General features: G+C 43.7%; 1 long non-coding RNA gene across 1 annotated transcript in view; it reads right to left on the reverse strand.

Moving 5' to 3' along the window:
* Positions 1-24800, reverse strand: part of LOC132233059 (uncharacterized) — a 228316-nt gene that overhangs the window by 38196 nt on the left and 165320 nt on the right. The window lies entirely within an intron of this gene.

The following is a 24800-nucleotide window of genomic DNA, read 5'->3' on the forward strand; positions in this document are numbered from 1 at the left end:
TCAGTAAAATCCTGTTTTGATAGGGAAGATAAGTGGTCATTCATTATGATTATGAAAACAGCCAGCATGGTCATAAATGCCCATTTCATTATTATTTTTTTAAATCTTAGGAAGGTTATTAGTTGAAAATTCCCTATAAGAATTAAAAAGTCATTGTGGTAAAATACACATAAGATAAAATTTACCATTTGAATTATTTGCAAGTATACAAATTTATTGATATCTAGTACATTCAGTGTTGTGCAACCATCACCACTATCTAGTTCCAGAATATTCTCATCATCCCAAAAAGTGACTCTATACCCATTGGCAGTCATTCCTCATTCCTCTATCCTCTAGCCCCAGCAACCAATAATCTGCTTTCTGTCTGTTCAGATTTACCTATTCTGGACATTTCATGTTCTGGACTCATACAATAATGTGGTCTTTTGTGACTGGCTTCTTCCACTGAGTGTAATGCTTTCAAGGCTCATCCAAACTGTATCATGAATCAGTGCTTCATTCCTTTTTATGGCTGAATAATTTTCCATTGTATGGATAGTTTACATTTTATATATCAGTTCACCAGCTGATGGACATTTGGGTTATTCCTACCTTTGGCTATTGTGAGAAGTGCTGCAGTGAACATTAGTGTATAGGCTTTGGTTTGAATAATTCTGCTTTCCACTTAATTTTTACAATGTATGGGGTGTTTTTTTACTGAACAAACAGCTTATAGAAGATATGGAACCACTCCAAGGTCATATAGCACAAGTGAGGCCAGAACTATAATTTTAATAGTTGGCTACATGTTTACTGGATACAGGGGGTTTAAAATCGCCAAGAGAACACATTTAAGCATGTTCCCATCCACTCCATATTTACTGTGCAGGAGACACAGAGGTATAGATACAGGGGTTGCCTGGTATATCACAGACTCCAGGAGATAAATAAAGGGTTACATGTAGCGGAAGGGCCCTGCCGGAGGTTCATGTGGGAAGTGATGCAGGAGCAGGTCCTAACCTTGAGAAGCTGGGCAGCTGAGGGCTTCCTGGAGGAGGTGGTGCTAGACTTGAGTTTTGAGGCCTGGGAGAAGTTTGCCTCTTGGAAGCACCTTCACTCAGCCACTCATTTGGATATGACCACAGTCTCTCCCCCTGCCTCTGGCCTTTTCCTGTGGGTGCATGGGTGATACTTACCTTTGCACTTTTTGAAAGTTCTGCAAACTTTCGAGTTGTTTGAAGATGCCACCAATAGGTTTTCTGGTAACAGTTGGCTGATTTTCAGTTTTTGTAAGGTTTTTGTAGGCTTTTGTAAGTTTTTGTCTTGACATAGTGGGCTGAAAGCTGGATGTCAGACTCAGATGAGATCATCCATTTCCCTCTTGCAAAATTGCCTGAGAATTCTGTTCCAGGCACTTGCTTAGCTTGAATCTTTGGGGTGAGGAGGTGGCATGTCAGGGGAGCTCCATTTTGTAGTTGCATAAGTTGGGTTGTTAGCATTGTGTTTTGCTATAATTAATTAGCATGGTGTTTTGCTATATGAGGGATTTTCGTAGGATTTTGTGATGAGTATGCAGCATCATGGTTGGGAGTGTTTTGAAGCTTGCCAGGCCTGGGTTTGCAGCTCAGCTCTGCCACTTACTTTCTATCACACATGGAGAAAGTCCCACAACCTCTCTATGCCTCTGTTTCCTTCTCTGTAAGAAGGAATGCCGATATGTTTCCTGAGGTTGGGAGGCTCCGATTAGATCATGCATGTTGACAAGAACACTTACTGCTCGTGGGGTATCCATGTGCTCCCCTTCATCTTCCAGACCCCTTGTAATTTATGGCCAATGTGCTGTGAGTAGAAAACCTATTGGTGACATCTTTATACAGCTTCTAGCCCAAAGCTTTCAAAGGCTGGTGCATAACCATTCTATTCTCTCTGCAGTAACTATGGAAGCTTTATGTTGAGATGGAGAATTTCCATCATTTTAGTCTCTGAGTGACTATATAGAGAGCATAGTCTCCAGCCAATGCATGGTGGACATGGAATGTGAGAAGTCAACCTCTGTTGCCAAGGCACTGATATTTTGAGGTTAATTTGTTACTGTGGCATAACCTAGTCTATCCTCGCTAAGGCAGCATGTTAAGTGCTTACATTGATCCCTAGTACTAGTAAGTGCCCAAGAGATGTTAGTTACTTTTATTATTATTTTTAAAATTTAAATTATTTGTTTAAAGTATTACTGTTTGTTACTTTTAGTATGATGATAAATTACTACTGATAGTTTCATTATCTGATCTGATGAGGTCAATGATGGACAAATTAGACTTGACACTCCTTCCAGCATGTGGGAGGGACAGACGATTAAAGGCCAATAAATAACATCATTATCTTTAGTTTGTGTCCCTGGATGCCCTTGGTGACAATGAACAATGGAATCTACTCTGAGACAGCCAGGCCCAGGGGAGAGTTGCTGTTGATACCAGGACTGAGTCTGTCCAAGGCCAAGCACTCTTTGGTCTGGAGAGAACTTTGAGTCCCTGGTGTGTAAATTCTCTGAAGGAATACAAATACTTGTATTAAATAGTTTGGCTCTTTGGGAAGTGTATATTAATCAGTTAGGTGCTTTTAGGGATAATCCACACACATCTCTATATTCTGGAAACACAGAAAAAATAGTCAGCAGTCATTCAGCAATGCGCTAAGTCCACTGAAAGTTCCCTGAAGTTTAATGTTTGGTGTAACCAGCAGAGCTTAGTGGAGGTGGGTGTCTAGAGAGAATTCTGATTATAGTCACTGTGATGCTTATGGTCACAGTACTGTGGTGTGTCTTGGTTTCTCTTTGGTGAGTTTTGGTTTGGAAGGCATAAATCCATTACTTGCTTAGCAAATATTTCTTGAGCACCTTGGAGAGCTCAGAGGATAACACATGGAGGAGAGTAAATCTCTTCCTGCCAGTGTGTTTTCAAGCTGTCTCAGGACTCACCTGTGGGACATGCAGGCTTGAGGGTCCCAGAGTTCCAAAAGCATCTCCCAACAGTGCCTCCCTGAAGTAGACTCTTCCTCGCAAGTCCAGTAGAGCCATCTTTGACTCTTACCTTCTTCTGCATGACTGACATATCAATGATGGGGAACTGTTATGGAAGTGCAACGAATTTTTGAAATTCCAGATTGATCAAAGACTACCATTAAATTTTGTTAATAAATCTACATATTTATGACATGGCCACTGGTGTGGAGGTGGGGAAATTCATTCCACAAACATTTCAGGAATCATCACAGATGGAGGTAATAGTCAGAACTCTTGGCTGCATCTTACTAGTGTAGGTAAGAAAAGGGATCATGCTCTAGTCTGGTATCCCTCTGAACCAGACCCTGAAACAAGGATGGGCATGCAAGTACTTTATTTGGGAGATGATCCCAGGGAGCACCAATAGGGGAGTGGGGAAGTGATTCAAGGAAGGGAAGTAAGCCAACCTGAGGTGCTTCAGTCTTCAGCGCATGCAACTAGGATAAGTACCAACAGACTATGGGCAGGGCATTTGAAATCATTTTGCAGAAAGACAGGGATGCATCAGGGCTCCAGGGACCAGGGACTCATACACTACCAGATCTCTCTCAGTCTTTTTTTTTTTTTTTGTACATCAGCTTAATTTTCTCTCACTTAGGAGTGGTTTTCTCTCTAGGGTGAGGAATGTGGTCACAAAAGCTCCTGTTTTTCTCACTCTACAGTTCCTGTTATTAGAGAGAAAGATTATATTTTTCTAGTTCCACTTAGGACAAAAAATCCAAGGGAAGAGCTCTGATTTGCCTGTTTGAGTCAGATGCCTATCTCTGGACCAATCAATCATAGCTGGGGGTGGGGGGTGGGGTCATGTGGGAACATAGTAGCCCTCACTAGAACCATGTGACTGGAGTAGGAAGAGGTATAAGTCTCAATAGAAGGGAGACGGGGTGGGCAGAAAAAAATTATAGATGTCTGTGTTGAAAGGATTAGGAGATACATCCCGTTAAACCTGTCAACAGGTTTAAGTCCCTGTTAACTGGGGCTTAAATTTTTTTTAAATATAAATTTTTATTATGGTTCTTGCAGCATGATTTAAGCGGAAAGGAAAAAAAAATCCAACAACTATGAACCAAACATTTCCTATGTGCAAGGGACATAAACTCTGCTTATGATGAGGCTGAAGTTAAGCAGGAAGAGAACTGGCATGTAGGATAGTCTAATTTATTTCTTCCATTGACTACTGTCAAGTTTAGGTTCTGGCTAGCAGTGGATGCACCTGCCCCCATGTTTTTGAAATTTCAATTTATTGCTCCTTGTTAGATATTTTCGGCCACACTGAACAAGTCAAATCCCTCTTTCTTACAACAGATGCTTGCATACAGCCACATTTGTTATCTCTCTCTCCCCCCACTCTCACTCTCCACCCCCTCCCTCCTTCCCTCCTTTCTTCCTTCCTTCTCTTCATTTTCTAGAGTTGGGTTGGCAAACTTTTTCTATAATGAGCAGATAGTAAATATTTTAGTCCTCAAAGGCCTTATGGTCTCTGTCACAACTACTCACCTCTGCCACTATTGCATGAAAATCAGCCATAGATACTTGTAAATAAATACAGGGTGGAGAAAATGTAGGTTTACAGTTATTCTAATGAAAAGTAATGCAGTAATTAATAAATAATAATACAAGTATGAACTCTGTGTTTCACGTACTCACAACTGTAAATGTGGCTGAGTTCCAATAACACTTTATTTACAAAAACGTGGGTGCAGGTGGTATGGTTTTTGATCTCTGCTGCTCCAGAAAATTATCTGCAGCCTGAATATCTCTAACTCCTTTGACCAATGCTTTTTGGTGTGGCTTTGATTTTCTTCCCTACGGTGGTAACCATTTTTTGAAAGCCTCTTAATTTGTCCATCTCTTAAAATGAGGTCCCTAGAACAAGCTGCCTCATTCTGCATATGTGACGATGTAACACTCTCTCATGACACATTCTGAGCAGGAGAAAGAGAGAGGAGCAACCACCACCCTTAGAAACCCTGACCTTGTGAAAATTTGGTGAGACTTCTTGGCAAAGGTTGTAAACCTCTTAATTTACCGGCTGGAAGGATAGAAACGAGAAGCATGGTCCATCAAGCTTGACTTTAATATTTGATGCACAGAGATCTCCGACTTGTTTGATAAAGATGAGAAGGGGAGATGTCCACTTAAACAATGTCTACCTCCAGGTGAGGATCCAGAAGATAATTCTGTGAGAAGAACTTCCTGAGAACTGAGACAAGGGAAAAAGGTAGTGGTAGGAGAGTGAAAAGGTAAAAAATTAAGGCTATGACTGTGCTGGAAGAGGCCAAAGAAGAAAATTAGATCATCAGGCATGAATAATGAGAACTTGTTGATGGAATTAGCAGTGTAGAACAGATACTAAAGACTCCTTTATTCCTCTCATAGCCAAAAGTTTTTGCTAGACTGGATGGAGGAAGAAAAGGCAAGTATGTTGAGAATCCTACTCAGTACATATGGAAGGAGGATTTTGGAAAAGGTCCCAGAAGAATGAGTGTCATGTAGGGGTTCATTGGAAATCACCAGAGGCTGAGCCCCTTCTCGGCATAAAGCAGAGAGTGAGGGATAGAAGGTGGCATACAATCAGGTGTTCGCTTGTCCAACACACCTTTGACATGTTGGTGGTTCTCACAGCTTTGTCCTGACGCTCTTCTCTGCTCTCTCTAGACTTGCTCACTCGATGAGCTCATCCATTCCCATAGGGTTAGCTGCCATTTCTTGGCTGTTGACCCCTGAATGTCTTTCTCTAGACGAGACTTCTCCTTTGAACACCAGATTTACACATGCAAGGTTTTTCTTGTTTTATTTTTTTTCCTCACATGCCAACAAAGTTGACATCTCACACTTAGCATGTCCAAAGCCACTAAAGCCAAACTTTTGCTTTTTGTCCTCCTCCTCCTTGTGCCCCATCCATGCCTTCTCCATTCCTTAAATGATACAACCATCTACCCAGCTGTTCAGGGCAGAAAGCCAGGCATTTCTCTCTTTGCCCTCTTTCCCCATGAGCAAGTCCTGTGATTCTGAACTTTCTCCCCAGTTGTCCATTCTCTCCATCTTTACTGACACTGTCTTAGTCCAGAATACCAACCATATCTCAGCCAGATATGGCAGCAGCCTCCTGACCTGTTTTCTGCTCCCAATCTTGATCCTTAGCAGTACATTTCCTACCTGGGAGCTAAAGTGATCTTAGGGTCCATGCTTTGGCTTCCCATTGCACAGAGAGTAAAATCAAGACCTGCTGGCTCCTGCCCACCTTTCCACCTCTTCAGTTACACTGGCCTCTTTTGGTTCTTTCCCATCTCAGGACCTGTTGTTTGCGGGGAATGATTTTCCTTTGCTCTTCCCCAGAATAAGGCTTGGCTTCTTAATACCCTTTAAGTCTTAGCTTAAATGTTTACACAGAGAAGTCTTTCCTGACCCTCTTTATTTTCCATTTCAGCCTCTTGCTACTCCCTTCATGGACTTTCTTTTTAAAAATTCTATATTTCTTTATTATCATTTTAATTCTTTATTATTTATTTATATATTTTTATTCGTCTCCCCCAATAGCCCATAAGGTCTTTGAGGGTGGGGCATGCCTATCTTGTTCATCATTATATCACTAGCACCCAGCACAGTGCATGAAACATAATGGTTGCTTAATAAATAAATCCAGGATGAAGGGATAAATAAATGGAGAATTACTTCTCTGAACTACAGACAATGAGCTTAAACACTGTGTTTTTCTTAGTCAGACATTATGTGCAATTAGACATACAATAAATGATGATTATAACAACATCTGTGTCTTGCCTGATGTTCATCACCAATCACTAGATTAGTTAGTTGTGCCTGTTTTGACAGTTCTATTTTCAACCTAATGATTTGTTTCTTTTAACTTATGGCTGTTGGCTTTGCTTGGGTTTGTTAGCTTGACAAAGTGGCAGATTATATTGGCATTTGCTATTTTATTTATGTCATTATTTATTGCTGACACTATTACAGATGTCCCCCATCCCCTCCTTTTGCTCTTCCTCCAATAACCCCCCCTCCTCCCCAGGCCTTCACCATTTTTTAAAATGCCTTTGCTTTTGGTAAGAAGCCCTAGTTAGGGCAATGTATTAGTCAGGATGGTTTGGGTTATGCTGTTGTAACAACAATACCAAACCTCAGTGGTTCAACTCAGCAAGGTTTATTCTTGGTCATGTTTCATGTTGACTGTGTATCTGGCATTGTGGGGGTGGTCTGTTCATTCTACACTCAGGAATCCAGGCTGTTGAAAGCATCTGTGTACATATCCTTGATTACCATTGTAGGGGAAGGAATGTGGTAAAATGCAGTCTCTTAACTCTTACACCTGGAAGTGACACAAATTACTTTTGTTCATGTTTCATTGAACAAAATAAATCACATGGTCATGCCCAACTCCCATGTACCTGGAGGCCAACCAAAATGTTTGTGAACAGCCTTGCTGACTACTCCTATCAGTTATACTCCTATCAGAGCTCATTTAATGTAGCCCCTTGGTTGTGATTCCTCTAAAGTTAATTGTAATCTAGTAATGTGCAGAAGATGTGTGCATTTCCAAGCTATTATTGGGCACCATTTTGTTTCAGAATGTCAGACTTGAGACTTTTGTCAGAGGACAGTATGGTGTGATGATTAAAAGCAGGGCTCTGCTATTTCTACTGCTTTTTGACTGTGTGATCTTTGGCAACTTTATTTTTTTATGCTTCAGTTTCCTCAATAAAAATAGTAATAATAATAATAATAATAATAATAATAATAATAATAATAATAAATATCTATCCCAATAGGAATAGCCTAGTGCTTAAAACATATGGGTTAAAAAATACTATTTATTATTATTAATTTTAGTAGGTAGTTTCTAAATTTTGTCAAAATCATGAGTAACTTTTAACACTTGATTGGGATCTATCATTGAAGGAACACGTTTCTGAAGAATAAGGCTGAGTGAGGGGAAAAATCTAGTGGGTATTTTAAAGATTGTAGCTGAATTCTAGTTAAGCCCCAGATAGCAGGGCAGACTTTGCTAAATTCTGGCACTTCCTTGGGCTTCAGCCTCATCTGTAACAAATGGAGTTAATAGCATCCACTTTGTTTTTCAGGACTGAGATAAAGATGATTAAGGAAGAGGGAATAGCAGTAACTTCCACTGTTGTTCAAAAGTGGTAGTTAACTTCTATATTAAGATTCTATTGCTGTGTAACAAATTACCACAAACTTAGTGGCTTAAAACACCATGCATTTATTATTTCATGGTTTCCATGGGTCGAGTCTGGACAGGGCTTACCTGGGTCTCACAAGGTTGAAATTCAGGTATCAGTTGGTGAGTCTTCTTATCTGAGGCACAGGGTCCTCATCCAAACTTATTCAGTTTTTTGGCAGAATTCAGTTCTTGTAGTTGTTGGATTTAGGCTCGCAGTTCCTAGGGGCTGCCTGTCTCCACAGGCAACTCACAGCATGGCTACCTGCTTCTCCTTGGAGGCCAAGGGGTAAATCTCTGAAACTTCACCTTCTTTATTTTTCATTTCTTTTTTTCTTTTCTTTTGAAACCTTCTTTAAAGGTTTTATTTTTTGCTTTTTTCTTTTCTTTTGAAACCTTCACCTGATGAGGATAGGCCCACCTTTTAAAAAGGATGATCTCCCTTTTTTAAAAAAATATTTTTTATTGATTTCAGAGAGGAAGGGAGATGGAGAGAGAGATAGAAACATCAATGATGAGAGAGAATTATTGACTAGCTGCCTCCCGCAGGCTCCACAATGGGGATCAAGCCCACAACCCGGGCATGTTCCCTCACCAGGAATCGAACAATGACCTCCTGGTTCATAGGTCGACATTCAGTCATTGAGCCATGCTGGCTGGGCTGATCTCCTTTTGATTAACTCCAAGTCAACTGATTAAGGACCCTAACTGCATTTGAAAATTCCTTCCCCTTTGTTATGTAACCTAATGGCCGGTTATGCCCACACTCAAGGAGAGATTGTAGAGGTATGGACACTTGGGGGAGTGGGGATTTTGGGGTCCATCTCAGAATTCTAAGACAACTTATTCCCTCCAAGAAGAGCAGATGAGAGGGAAGCTAACACAGATGAGCACAGCCCAGAGGTTGAGACAGTCTGGTGTTGGGCTAGGATGGAGGAGATTAAGAGGCAAGTGTGAAAAACTGTCCATTTTGTGTTTTGATGGGGCTGTACCTTCCCAACCAGCCAAGACCAAGGTAATACCAGGGCATTTAGATTCCTCTCTTTCTCTCCTGAGGCTGAGCCTGCAGTTGCTCTCCCTTCCCCTCCCACTCTGAGATCCACCAGGGGTGAGCTGGAATTGCCAGGTGTCATGATCAGAGCTGCAGGCAAATAATAAGTGGGATCACCGTAATAAAGAAATATTCAAGATAGTTCTTCCCAGTGGCTCCATAAACTGAAGGCACAGGAAAACAAACCTCAAATGAATAAAACCCAGAGAGAAAACACATTTTAAATGGTGTTTTTTTTTTTTTTTTTGGAATCTGCCAGATGTCAGAGCTCTTTGAAGCAAAACAAATGCTGTCTCAGTTCTGCAGAAGGAGGCCCAGAGAAGCTGGTGCGATGTTCCGAGAACCAAATTACCAACCACCTGTGTGGGAAAACAGTCTCTTCTTGCTCACAGGGCCAGGGGGTATGCTTGCTAACAAGCACGATGGAAGTCAGTGTTGGCTAGCAACACAAAGCCACTAACCTGGAGGAATCTAGGTTCCTCTCAGCAAAGCCTTGTGCATGACGAGGTCATTTCCAGGGAATGAACTGAGATGGTAATTCTGAGACCCCTTTCAGAGGCCTGTGACAGATGCCCACAGGTCCCTAATGGGACTGCAGTGGAGGAAATAGCCCGGGGACCCCTGTCCCTCCCTCATTCTGCACTTTGAAATTGCACTCAATACTTGTCAACATCAGCACCACAGAATGGACGGGAATCACTTGCCTGTACATCACTGCCAGGTAGGATAGAGAAGGGCCCTCCCCTGTCAACAAAAAAGGTGACATGATAGAGTAAGATGGAGCATCAGCCTGGATTGTGAAGGATTCTTAGAACTGATATAATTCCAAAAAGGGAGGAAGAGCCTCAGCCAGCCTGGGTTTGGAATGACATTGATGAAGACTGCGAGCTCAATGAGATACAGATTAGAAGCAGCCTCTGTCCTTGCCTGATGCTAAATGGTCTGCCTGTGAGACGAACTAAAATCCAGAGTCAGTAAACAATTGCAAAAGACCGCATGTCATCAAGCATTGTTGATAAATGTTAATGAGACAGGAGCCAGCACTAAGATTGGGCAGTATTGATTAGGAGAGGAAATAAAATGCACTGACCAGTTTTGTTTAAAGTGTCTCTTGCCACAGCATATATCCTTGTAAATCTGAGGTGCGAGGTATGCTACTGTCTCCTCCCCTTCTTCTCTCCTTCCTCCCTTTCATTCATTCTGTTGCTCATTCCTTTATTCCTTTAACAAATATTTCAGTGCTTGCTATATATCTACAAAATACAAGTACTAGAGTTAAAATGGTGGACAGATGAACACAGTTATTTTCCCTCTTTGAGTTTATATACAGTGGTAGGAGAGATGCTTAAAAAGGCAATTTCAAGGTATGGGGTATAAGTTGGGAAGAGAAGAGGGCCCTTAAATGAGCGACTGGGCTAGGGAAAAGGCTTCCCGAGAGAAGTGATGGCTGGGGTGGGACTGAAGGATGTGCAGGAAGGAGACTGGACCAGGGGAAAAATGCTAAAAAGCATCCCTGTGAAGGCATGGGGGCCATGTAGTTAGTGGTGTAGTGGGTTATATTGGGTCCTTTCAAAAGCTATGTCTAAGTCCTAACCCTTGTACCTGTGAGTATAACCTTATTTGGAAATATGGTCTTTGCAGATGCAATCAAGTTTAGATGACGTCATACTGGATTGGTAGTCAGGAGGGCTAATCCAATGACTGGTATCTTCACAAGACAAAGCATAGGAAGATTTAGATACAGAGACACAGAGCAGACACAGGGAGTTGGCCATGTATGATGGGGGCAGAGGTTGGAGTGATGCAGCCTCAAGCCAGGAAGTGCCAAGCATTGCTGGGAGTCACCAGAGGAGGAGGAAGAGAGGAAGGGTCCTCTACTAGAGCCGTTGGAGACAGCCCATCCCTGCTGACACCTTGATTTTGAACTTCTGCCTCCAGACCTGGGAGATAATTTCTGTGGTCTTAAGCCAGCTGGCTTGTGGTGATTTGTTATGGCAGCCACAGGACATTAACACAGGGCGGTGCAATATGTGAGAGGGACATACATGTTTCCTCAGTTACAGAAAGCTGGGTAAACACCAGAAATGTGGTAATAACTGGGGTTGCCGACTCAATTATCCTCAGGGGCTGGATGGGGTCAGGGGTAAACAGAGGCCCCGTCTAGAGGGACAGCTACCTCTTAGCTTCCGTTGCTGAGCCCTGCGTTCTGATTTTTGTTAGAAGTTAGCAATCAGATTTTTTATTTTTATTTTAAAGTGTTTCTTAAAATATGTTTTCATTGATTCTTAGAGAGAGGAGGGGAGAGGGAGAGAGAGAAACTTCAATGTGAGAAACATTGATCAGCCTTCCATATACATCCCAACTGGGGAATTGAACCCACAACATGGGTATGTGCCCTGACCGGGAATCGAACTAGCGACCCTTTGGTGCATGGGACTACACTTAACCAACTGAGCTACACTGGCAAAGAACAATCAAATTAAAAAAAATTGTGGAAAATCCTAATTTTAAAATATTGGCAACTAATTAACAAAAATGTAAAAACACTATGCAGGCAAAACCCAATAAGGCTGCAGCCCTGATTTAAACTATGATCTAATCATCTGAGACCTTATGAGAAAAGTTTAAATTAAGTAAAATCAGCACTGTAAATTGCCACACACAATTATGTTTGGTTTAGGACAGTACTAAAATGACCAATTTCCCATTAGTATTAGAATAAATATATGCTGAGTGCTGTCTCTGGGGAGACCTAGAATGACTGTCACAGAGACAGCTAAGGTCTGTGGTCCCCCACCCCCACACTTTCTAAGGCAGGTGTCCCTACACATGGAGAGCATGTCAGGCCCTATTTGGAGGACACCGGGGACCTTTAATGTGTGCCGACAACTTGCCTAAGGATCTTATTAAAATGCAGATTCTGATTCAGGGCATTTTGGGTGGGGCCTGAGGTTCGGCATTTCTGATGAGCTCCTGAGTTGGTGCCGCTGCCGCTGCCGCTGCTGCTGGCCTGAGAACCTCACTTTGAGCAGTAAAGTTTTCAAGGATCTGTGCTACCTCTATGCACGTCAATAGAGAAATAACCCAGCTGACACTCATTGAGCCCAGCCAGTCTGCCCACTGCCTGGGGGTGGATGGGGGCTAAGCAGGACAGGTGGGAACCATAGTTACCTTCACCTTCAGAAGCAAGGAGTAGGGAGCTTTGTTCAATGTGACAGAAAGCTTTGAAGAGGTTCCTCTTGCTGCCTTTGGCTCAGTAGATGGAGCGGGAGAACAGTGAGTCTGATAGAGAGGAAACAAAGGCATTTGGAGAGCCAGATGCTCACCCCGGACCAAATTCCAAGTACAGCCTGGTGGAACCCTGCCGTCGCTTCCTCTCACCCAGGCCTGTGGCATCTGGCCTCTCTTCTCATGCATTTTTCTTTGTGTTCCTGGAAAAATTGGACCCGTAAATTGAATCCGCCTTCAGGCAGCTTAACTTGCGTGGCCAGCACTTACTCAGCAGTTAACCACCAGCCTCATTAACCTTGGCGGTTCTCAGGAGGCTTTTTGGGTGGGGGAGGAGGTGGTGGTTGTGGTGGTCGTAGAGCTTATGCACTATTCTTTGATAATTTCTGGAGTATGTTGGGAGCAGAGTCATTTCTTTTGTTGAGTGAACATAGTTGGTGCTCCAAGCCCTATTTGTTGGTATTGTTGATGTGCACGTGTACGTGCATGGTGTGGGTGTTCATATGTGCACACTTGTTTTAAATGTCCAATAGTGACCTTTCCCCAAAGGTGTCTCTTACCCATTTGGTGTTGCCAGGAGATTTGAAAAACCAAGCCTTGGGTTCTATCAGGACAGAATTTCTCTAAACACTGTCCTTTGCCCATCTGCGTCAAAGTGACTGGAGCTTATTAAAATGCAGATGCCTGGGCCCTGGGAACCTGCTGTACTAGACTCTCTGGTGCTGGAGCCCAAGAGTCTGCATTTTTATCAACTCTCCCTGGTGACCCTGGTGCACAGGAATCTGGAGGATCTGAGGCTCACAGCGTTCTTTCTGCATGTTGGCTGGGTCATTCCACCTACCTGAGGTGGTTGTCTTGGGTATACAATATACTTATGCTTTATATTACAAAGCACTTGTGTTTCTCAGGGATCACTGGGTTGACTTTTTAAATGATCACCGTGGCCCAGCATAGTGACATTTGTTGCCCACTTTCATTTCCTCATGTCAACAGCCTTGGTTATAATCTGGGGACCCTTGCCTCAAGGCCCTGCAGATGGTAGGTGGTAGAGTTAGGATTCAACCCTGGCATCCTGGCTTCAGTGTTGGCTCTCTTATCCAACATGGTGTGTAGTTGTAGCAGACTGCTGGGTCCTGGCTTCAGGTCTCAGTACTCACACTCCTTTGTGCACAGTATTCCTTCCTGCACCCATGACCACCTGCTTGCTCAGCCAGTGCATGGGGTAGACAAGATATACCAGGGAGTTACCACACTGGGAGCAGTCCCCAGCCAACTGCACGCATTGGTAGATAACCCCCAGCTCCCTTCCCCTTCCGGAGAGAAGCTTCTGGAACGTGCTTCACGTAGTCTTTCTGAGTTTTCCAGTGCAGTTGAGCCTCAGATGCCCATAGTAGAGACCTGCTCATCAGACCTCCAGTATTGGCTTCTTCCTGTCACTGCCTCATGTCTCAACTCCCCTATCAATGCTTCTTAGGATCACCTCCCTACCTGTGCCCAAATCCATATCAGAGGGGGTCTGCTTCTGGGACATCATGTACTTCAACCACTTTAGGCATATCTCATCTCATTTAATCTTCACATCAGCCTTGTCCAGGAGGAACCATCATCAGCTCCATCTTACAGATGAGGAAACTGAGGCTTAGAGAATTGAAGCTATTTGACCAAGTTAGTTTCAGAGCCAGGACTTGGAATCAGGTCTGTTGGCAACAATGTCCAAGCTCAGCCTGTATCTTATACTGTGAAGTTTATGGATAAGTGGTGGTTGGTAGGTGATGTATGTTGGGGTTGGGCGAACTTTCCTTCTTTTGTTCCTCCCGTTCCAGCTGAGAGGGGTGTTCATGGTGTACCTTTTTAAATTTGCAATAGAGGTAGAGAAGGATAGAACTCTGACCTCAGATGTGGCTGCTGTACCCTATGGTGAGACAATGTGCCCACCTTGGCCCTGGCTTACACTAACTTTTTGACAACTTGAGATGAACTTGTCAGAGTGAACCCCAACCACGACAGATCCTTTCTGGTGGCATGCCCCTCCCCACACTCCCCTGGCCTTAGCAAAACTCCCCAGCCCCACTGTGAGCTGACCTCTGGGTCTCAGCGAAATGTTTCTTTCAAAATGAGCTTTTTTCTGGTGGGAGAGCCTTCCAGGGCTTTTGTGTTGATCGATTTCAAGGATATGATCTTGTTTGCGGCTGCCTCGGTTGTTCCCAAGGTCTGCCTTCATGTTATAATTTTGCACTTGAGCCCACAGGCTATTCTGCCAAGAGTAGAATTTCTGTTTAAAAGAATAAATAATAAACTGCTCTGGAATGGTAATAACTTCCAGAGCCTCTTAGGTCCAGGCTCTCCCTTGTTCATTTGGTGAATTCAGCAAGTTCTTGACTCCACAGGTTGGAGGAAGGGAAGTCAGACACCCACTGGCTAAATAGATATAGAGTGATTAATATGCACAGGCCTGTGAATGCATAACTACAAACACAAGAAATGTTTTGGGAAAGAAATGGTGATATGAGAGGGAATGACAGCTGGGCAGATTTTATAATCATTATTGGGTTTGTTGTATAGATTATTATATAATTTATAGATTACATAATGAAGTCATTATAGATCTTATAGTTATTATCTGTAATAATAATTGTAGATTATTCTCCATTCTTACATTCATATAAAATACACACACAAATCAATGGGATTATACCATATACATTATTTTTAAACTAGCTATTTCTTTTACTTTAGAATATATCATGGACTTCTTTCCAAGAGGGTACATAAAGACTGCCTCAGTTTAACAAACTCGTTATGACAGGAACTTTCAAACATATACAAAAGTAGAGAGAATAGTAAAATGAGTCCCCCCTCACCCAACTTCAGTAATTGCCAACTCCTGTCCAAACATATTTCATGAAGACACCCCCTCCCATCTACTTCCTCCTTTCCACATTATTTTGGAGAACATCCCAAACATCATAGCACTGCATTTATGAATGTACCAGCACATGTCATTCCTTTTTTCTAAAAAATATTTTTATTGATTTCAGAGAGGAAGGGAGAGAGAGAGAGAAACATCAGTGATGAGAGAGAATCATTGATAGACCGCCTCCTGCATGGCTCCTACTGGGGATTGAGCCCACAAACGGGGCATGTGCCCTTGACTGGAATTGAACCTAGGACCCCTCAGTCTGCAGGTTGATGCTCTATCCACTGAGCAAAACCGGCTAGGGCCACATCATTTCTTTTTAACTGCTATGTGATACTCCTTTTATAAATATGCCATAATTTATTTAGCCCATCTCCTATTCATGGACATTTCAGCTGTGTTTTATCTAGGTAAAGATACATTTTTTTTCTAGTTGTGAATGTGGAATTAAATGATAGTTTTTGGGTTTTTTTTCTTCTCTGAAGAGGCCCTTATACTGAGGACACAGATTTTCTAGACTTGAGTAAATCAAAAGTGTGCTTCCTTGCTGTCTCCTCTGCTTCCACCAAGTGGGAAGGAAGAGATGGACCTCTGAGCCAGGCATGAAGGGATGAGGTTTGCTGGCCATGAGGTGGGGGCAGGAAGGTCATCCCCACAGCCTGAGAGGCCCCAAGAAGGGTGTGGCTCAGGTCACTGGGTGAGGGAGACACATTGGTGTCACCAAAGGGTCCCAGCAAGTATTAGGGCCTCAGAACAGACTTGAGTGAGTATTATTTCCTGGAGCTGCCCCAACAAATCACACCTGGGTGGCTTAAAACAACATATATTTATTCTTTCACAGTTCTGGAGCTCAGAAGTCTAAGATCAAGATGTTGGCAGGGTCATGCTCTAGGGGAGAATCCTTCCTTGCCTCTTCCAGCTTTTGGTGGCTCCTGGCATTCTTGGCTTGTGGTTACATCACCACAATCTGCCTCTGTCTTTACATGGCCTTCGTCCCTGAATATTTGTATGTCCTTTTCTGTTTCTTATAAGGACACTTTCTTTCATTGGATTCAGGGCCCACCCTAATGATCTCATCTCAGTTATTACCTTAGTTATATCTGCAAAGAACCTATTTTCAAATAAGATAATATTCTAAGGTTTGGGCTAGAGATGATATTTTGTGGGGATACATTTCAGCTCACTACAGAGAGTGTCTTGGTACTTTCAGTTGCCTTAGGCAAAAGGCCAGGGATTTTTGGAGGCTTAATAGGCATTACTGTGGCATTCAGGCAGCATAGGCTAGGTATGGAGCAGTTAGGGAGCACTCACCTGCAAGCAACTGAGAACCAACTCTCAGTAGGTGAGTGGGGAAATCCACAAGAGACCTGAAGGTTGGTGTTCCTGGGGGTGGTTCAGCAGCTCCATGATATCAGGGTTCTGGGTTGGGGATTCTGCGCTTTTCTTGCCTTTTCCCTCATGACTGCAAGATGGCTGCTGTGACCCAAGCAGGAAATCTTTACATAGTTCCATCCAAAGGTGTGAAATGTAAGGGGGTTGGAGATGACCAGGGATGTGTGTATGTGTGTGTGTGTGTGTGTGTGTGTGTGTGTGTGTGTGTGTGAGAGAGAGAGAGAGAGAGAGAGAGAGAGAGAGAGAGAGAGAAGAGGACAGAAGGAGGAGGAGGATAAGAAGGGTGGGGAGGAGAAAGAGGAAAAGGAGAAGAGGAAGAGGAAGAAGAGAAGGAGGAGGAGGAGGAGGAGAAAGAGCAGGAGAAAAGAAGAAGAGAGGTGGTGGGAGGGAGACATTGGTCTTCCTATGAAGGAGAAGATATCTTTCCCAGGAGATCTCCCTTTATGTCTCATTGGTCAAGACTGAGTCACATGGCCACCTAACTGCAAGGGTGGCTGGGAAAGCAAGCATTTCTTTTATTCTGTCCCTGTAGACAGAGGCAAGAGAGAAAGAACTGAGAAGAGGCCTCTACCCATGAACAAACAATCCTCCAATTTTTCCAAACAAATCACCAACTTATCCATGTGCTCTTCTATTCCACTACATTCAACCTACCCCACTGCAACAAGATATCACCTCATTTATTACTCAAGACCTTTGTGTATCAACTCGTGTCAGGGACTGTCTCAGGCAGCTTTTATTTGGAAGACTCATGCCTCAAGGGGTGGGGGGAACTTTATGGAGAAACAGTATTAATTCAGTAGCTTTAATTTTTTTCTCTCCAGTTAGGATAGTGCTGAAATCAACATCCTTGTCCATAAATATTTATACATCTGTGACTATCTTGGCAGGTTAGATTTCTGGAATTGGGTTTCCTGTGTTTGAATACCCCATAAGTTCTTGAGCTTTTTTCTAGGGTCTGGTGCAGATCCACTTGCTCATCTTCAAGCCAACCACAGCCCACAGTTTTCAGGGAAAACTAGGCAGGAATGTGCATTTTTCCCACTCCCCCCTCTCATCCATCTCAGCCTGCTGTGCCTTCCTGTTTTGGCTGATGACTCTGGAGCTGTTGTATCCATTATTCATACATCTTCTTACATCACCCACTGTGGCACCAGCTGGGGACAGCAAATACTACAAACATGGCACCAATAAAAAAGAATGTGTAATCAGCCTTTAAAAATTCCTTCTCGACTGCCAAGTGTGGCACGTGAGGGTGGAAAGTGAGCAGCTGGCTGGTCCTGCTAATTTCAAGGCAGCTTCACTATGAAAGTGACGGCTGCTTCACCATCGGTCTCTCTGTAAAGGCAGATCCCAGGAGCCCCAGAAGATTTTATGGGGAGAGAGTGCATGTCCAAAGCCATAAATGAGGGGGGAAAAAGAATTTTTTTAAAAAAACAACTACCTTCTCCGTGAGCAGAGGATATTATTACTGGCGTTTCTCAGATGCCAACAGAGATGTGTGACTTCTTGGTTATTGCTTATTTTTTTCCTTTCATTTTGTTTTATGGAGATGTAATATGTATAAGGTAAAGTGCACTCATCTTAAATGTTCACTTTGATATTTTACACATGAATACACCTATTGTTGTGAGTTGAATTGTGTCTCTCCAAAAGTTATGTTGAAGTCCTAAGCCCCTAAACCTCAGGATGTGACCTGATTTAAAAACAGGGTTGTTTGCAGATGGAATTTGTTAAGGTTAGATCATATTGGATTGGAGTGGGCCCTTAGTCCATAATGACTGGTGTCCCTGTAAGAGGATGGGAATTTGGACACAGGCACACGCACGGGGAGAAGGCCATGGGAAGAAGGCACAGATCGAAATGGTGCCTCTGCAAGCTAATCAAGTCAAGATTGCCAGCAACCCCTGGAAGCGGGAAGAGACATGGAGGGCTTCTCCCCTAGAGCCATCAGAGAGAGCGAGTGTGGCCCTGCTGACTCCTTGATCTTGGACTTCTGGCCTCCAGAACTATGAGACAGCAAATTGTTGTGGTCTTAAGCCACCCACTTTATGACACTTGATATGGCAGCATAGCAAACTGATATACTGTGTAACCATCTCCGAGATGAAGACACAGAACCTTTCAACACCTGGAAATTTCTGTTGGGTTCCTTCCTGATTAGAACCTCTTTCTCCACCCAAGGTCACCATCTGTTCTGCTTTCTAACAACCTTGATGCATTTTTGCCTCTTCTTGAATTTCGTATAGCTGAAGTCATCTGGTAGAAATTCTTTGTCTGGCTTTCAAACATCACATCTGTGAGACTCCTTCATCGTGTTCCTTGTGCAGATCAGTGCTGCGTTTTTCCAAGAACACTTACTGATCACCTGTGGTAAGCTGTATGCTGAGCTGGGCCATGAGAATATAAGGACTATAGAGATACCCTGGGCAGTTTGGAAGGGAGAATTGTAAACAATTTACCATGAGATGGTGTGGACATGAGTGGATAAGGGTCTGTATGGGCTTTGGGAGCCAGCAGAGCATGGGGAAGCCAGGCCTAAGTCTCCTGGAGCGGGGATGTCCATGCTGACATTCTGGGATGGTGGACTAGCTTGAGTGGAGGTATTCTGTGAGGCTTCAAGGTTGTATGCAAAGAACTGTGAGGAATCGGGTGTGGCTCAGGAATAAAACATTGTGGGTGAACACAAGAGATAGTTAACTGGTGCAGGGATTGGCAAACTAGAGCCCTCAGGCCCAAACTGGCCTACCACCTGTTTTATAAGTAAAGTTTTATTGGAACACAGCCATGTGCATTAATTTACATATGGTGTATGGTTGCCTTTGCACTAAAACTACAGCCTTGAGTAACTGTGATAGAGGCTATATGGCCCACAAGACCTAAGATATTTACTATCCACCCTTTAAAAAAATAGGTGACCCCTGGTCTACTGTATGCCAGGAGCTGTGCTAGGCACTGTTCAATTATATTCCCATTTAATAACTGCAACACCGAAAGGGAGCCATATAAAGATGAGGGTCCTTAGGCTCAGGGATACAGTGGTTTTTCAAGGTCACACCGACAGCATAAGGAGATACCACATCTGCTTGAGTTCAGAGGAGCTTATCTAGAGTAATTGGAATCTTTCCAACAATTAGTGATCATTTGAGGAAATAGGCGAGGCCAGATTGTGGAAAGTCATGCATGCATTTTCATCTTAGCGCAATGGGGAGACACTGAAGGTTCTCAAGAAAGGGACTGGCGTGATTGGGCCAGTTTGAGGCTGCCACATTCAAGCCTTTAGCTGGGTGTGGGGTCCAGGGCTCATCAAGCAGGGTTTACACTCACCTAGAGAATTCTGCTTAGGAGAGAAAGTGCTGACCACTCTTGCGCATTTCTGAGTTGTGCCTTGGAGCTGGAGAGCCACACAGAAACTCTACATAAATGTTCATAGCAACATTATTCATAATAGCCAAAAAGTGGAAACACCCCAAAATTTTCATCAACTGATGAATGGTAGCTGTTGCACAATTTTGTGAATATATTAAAAATCACTGAACTGTGCACTTTAAGATGATGAATATTATGGTATGTGAATCATATCTTAATAATAGTAATAATAATAATAAAATAATAAGTTCTGGCCAGGTGGCTCAAGTTGTTTGGAGCGTTGTCCTGTGCACCAAAAAGTCAGGAGTTCAATTCCTTGTCAGGGCACATACCCAGTTTTGGGTTCGATTCCCAGACAGGGAGTGTGTGGAAGGCAACCGATTGATGTTTCTCTCTCACATTGATGTCTCTCTCTCTCTCTCCTCTTCCTTTCTCTACCTCTCTCCCTAAAATCAATTAAAAGGAAAAAAAAAGACCCATTTGCAATGACATAGAGAGCACTGTGAGGGCCAAGGTTGAACCCAGGTTGTCTACTTCCAGAGCCCAAGCCTGATCCCATCCTATCCAGACCCTGTCTATCCAAGTAGGATATGTCATACCTTAGAAATTCCAAATTCCTAGAAGATTGTGTGGCAGAGAGGTTGAATCACTGGATGGAATCTTTGCTCTGCCACTCGTCAGCTGTGCCTCAGTTTTCTTATTTGGCAAATCTGGTTGCTAATAATAGTACTGATCTTCTAAGTCTGCTGAGATGAGAAAAGGAGTTAATGCAAGTGAGACAATTTGCAGTGTGCTGATAACCGTGCTCAGCAAATGTTTCCCTGTCTTTCTCAGTTGTCAGGATCACATTCTGGACCCTGGTTCATAGTCTTTGAGCTTGGGTGTGTCTGCAGTTGCCTGATCCTGGATGTACAAGAGATAAGTGGTAATATCGGGCTGATGCTGTGGTCCAGGTACAAAGGTGAGAGAGGAGAAACCCCCCAGGGGTTGGTGACACCAGGATCAACCTTTGTTCCTTGAGTCATCACTGTTTTCAATTCTCCACAGCCCTGATTTTGAACACAATATGAGTAAAGCTTAAAAAGATCTGATGGTACAGGGGTCACATAGTAATCATAGCGAGTTTTAATGTTCAAATTAGAATTTGAGTGAACTTGGATAATCAAAAACTTTTCAATTCTACTCCCCATTCTCTGGTAGGTCTCCTCAAGGCTGAATAGCTTTGAAATGGCCATAAATTTGCATAATGGCTTCCATAAAGCTAATCACTTTAGGTCTGGAAGCTATTTTTGCCTGGGGCTATTACAGTCTTTCACTGTTTTCCTAGCTGATATATAAAATCAGAAGAATTGAGGATTTTTTAAAGTTAGAATGAGGGGTGTTGAAGAGCCTAGTTGGGCCTACTTGGAGCATTGAAGGACAGACCAGGCTCCTTGACATGCTCTAGGTGGAATCGAAGCTTGTTCCACCTGCTAATTTGGGGTGTGTTGGGCGGGGGCAGATTCCAGAGAGACTGGAGAAGGTCTGTAATATGGGCTTAAATATTATTTGGGAGAAATTTCCTTTTTTGGTCGTCTCGAAAAGGGCCACTGGCTGACTCCCTTTGAGTTTGGGCATGCCAGATAGCCAATGAAACCTAGTGAGATTTTCCTCCTATTTTTGTCTTTCCTTCCCAGATATTCTGGGTCTTTCATGAGCCCCAACCACTGGGTAGTGATCACTCTTATTTCTATGTTTCTTGAATTATACAATTTAAATAATCTGAACCTTGAAAATCTATATGCTATGGTAATGGAGGGAGGTTTATTTTAACTGAAATGTTATTGTTTTCACTAGCCAATACATTCAAATGGCATAACATTCAAAAGGTACAAAGGGGTTGCTATAGACTAAATGTTTGTACTCCCTATTCATATGTTGAAATCATACCACCCAATGTGATGATATTAGGAGATGGAGCATCTGGGAGATGATTAGGTCATGAGGGTGTAGCCCTCATTAATGCCCTTATTGTTATGCCCAGAATTCAAGATCCCCAAGATACCATGCCAGGGAGCCAATCCGATGCAAAAGCAGAAGGTCCTTTATTGAGTTAGCTAACCCGACCCGGGCCTCCAGCCGACGCGGCGACCGGAAAACCGAGTGATATCCATGGAAAAATCAGGGCTTTAATAGTGAGGGGAGGGGGCTAGCTGTGGGCCCTTCGGATTGGCCAGGCGCCAAGTCGGGTCTTGTTGCACAGGATGTGGTCATCTCTATGGCGCGAACATCCCTTGCTTGTCATTAGAAATCCCGGGCGTGGCCAGCAGGGGCCTGGGCTTCCGGGAAGAAGGCACTCTTCTGAGCACATGGCCTCTGTCCCAACATGGAGGATCCAGGGTAGGATGGAGGGCATAGCCCTCGCCCTTTCACTTATAAGAGACCCCAGAGAGCTCCCGGGCCCTTTTGTCATGTGAGGACACAGGGAAGACCCAACTATGAACCAGGAAGCAGGTCCTCACCAGGCACTGAATCTGCAGCACCTTAATCTGGACTTCCAGCCTGTTGTTTACAAGCCACACAGTCTATGGAATTTATTTTTAGAGCAGCATGAATGGTCTAAGACGGGTACACATTGAAAAGTCAGACTTGGCATGAGCCAGTATTCATGGACTACCCGAAGAACAGTAGATCTAGGAACGGGCCGGGTATCCCATTCCTTCATGGTAATACCAGAATGCCCCTACCCCCTATTAGGACGAGACTTGCTAACCAAGATTGGAGCCCAAATAACCTTCAGACAAGGGGGGCCTCAGGTCACCGATGGCGAAGGCCACCCCATCCAGGTCCTGACTCTGAGACTGGAGGATGAATATCGCCTCCACCAGGGGGCGCCACCAGTAGAGAACAATATGGATAGGTGGCTGCGAGAATTCCCCACAGCCTGGGCAGAGACGGGGGGAGTAGGGCTGGCTGCCCACAGGGCCCCAACGCTGGTAGAACTAAAACCAGGAGAAGGCCCGATGAGAGTCAAACAGTACCCTATGTCCCAGGAGGCTCGGAAGGGAATCCAGCCTCACATCCGGAGACTGCGGAGCCTAGGGGTACTGGTTCCATGCCAATCTGCCTGGAACACCCCCCTCCTGCCAGTCAGAAAGCCTCATACGAATGACTATCGGCCAGTTCAGGACCTCCGGGAAGAAGGCACTCTTCTGAGCACATGGCCTCTGTCCCAACATGGAGGATCCAGGGTAGGATGGAGGGCATAGCCCTCGCCCTTTCATTCCCCCCTTGTCTTGGAACTTCCGTCTCAATCATGAGACGGACTGCACTTTTATTTCACCGTTGCTAGGGGCCCATAGTGAGCACACAGAACTATCAACTGAACTATTTTATACACTTAACAAATGGTCCGGTGGAAGGGAAAGAAACCATTTTAGCTTTAACAACTTCTATTGAAATAGGATTTTTCTTCTTAAAATTCCTCCATAGCTATTAAAAAGCCAAATCAAGATAAATTTATTTACTGTCCTGATGTTTGCATAAACACAACAAGAATGGTAACTGACTATCTTTGCTGGAATTTCATGGTTGAACCTTAATGTGCCCCGTAGGGCCAGGAAGCCAAGCCATCCAGATGCCATCAGGCCTGCCTGCAGTATCTGCTGAGTTAGGTGAATCCCTCACCTGTAGCAACTCCACCTGAGCCCACGCTCCAGGCTTTAAGGCCCATCTCAGTAGCCCTCCTACTTGTTGCGGCCCAGAGTGTGTGGGGGTTCCGCAGGGATGCAGAGGCATCTTTACTGCTCCCCTTCTACTCTTACCAACCGCCAGTGATGGTAGGGCATGGGCCTGACGCTCCAGCGCCAGCCATCTTCAGGGCTCCCAGGCAGGACACCAGGCTTTCTTCGTGGCATTCTTAGTGGCTTCAAGTCTTTAGAGCTCAGATAGGGCTCTTCAAAACATGATACTCCAGTCAAAGTTTTCCGTTAATAAAACCACTATTAGGAACCAGTCTTACTGAATCTATGCAAAGAAACGTACTTACTTAGCATTGCCAGATTTCGGAGGAATTACATAAGGAGAAAAACATATTGATCTACTCTAAGATTTTCTGACTTTCCTTGCTAATTCCTTTTCATGGATTTAAAACAAAACAGTAATTGTTGGTATAAAACCTTCTTTCTATGCATAACCATGCCTCAGACTTTCTAGTCTAAACAGGCTTTTTCCAGCTTTACTACCCCTGACATGGGCATGGTCACGCAGGCCTGCAAGACAGTATTACAGGCTGTCAACTGTTAGCTGTCTCTCAATAGAGACCAAAATCTGATGGGCACCCTTCCCTGCCCAGTTGGGCACCTGCCCCCTTGGCAGCTAGGCACCCTTTACTTTTGGGGGTCACCCCACACAGCTCCCTTCCAGGACAGCCAACATACATTCAAACCTGCAAAGGAATCAAAGGTTAATATAACATATCAATATAATGAAACATAATATTGGCATCATGGCCGCTTCAGGTAGCCAAATATTCTACTAAACATGTGATTCTATAAATGGTCCTTGTCTTTTTGGAGCCATGTCCATGAAGATGCAGGCATTATCTAAGTGTATTACACAGTATTGT

Source organism: Myotis daubentonii, chromosome 4 (genome assembly GCF_963259705.1).
Source record: "Myotis daubentonii chromosome 4, mMyoDau2.1, whole genome shotgun sequence".
NCBI lineage: Eukaryota > Metazoa > Chordata > Mammalia > Chiroptera > Vespertilionidae > Myotis > Myotis daubentonii.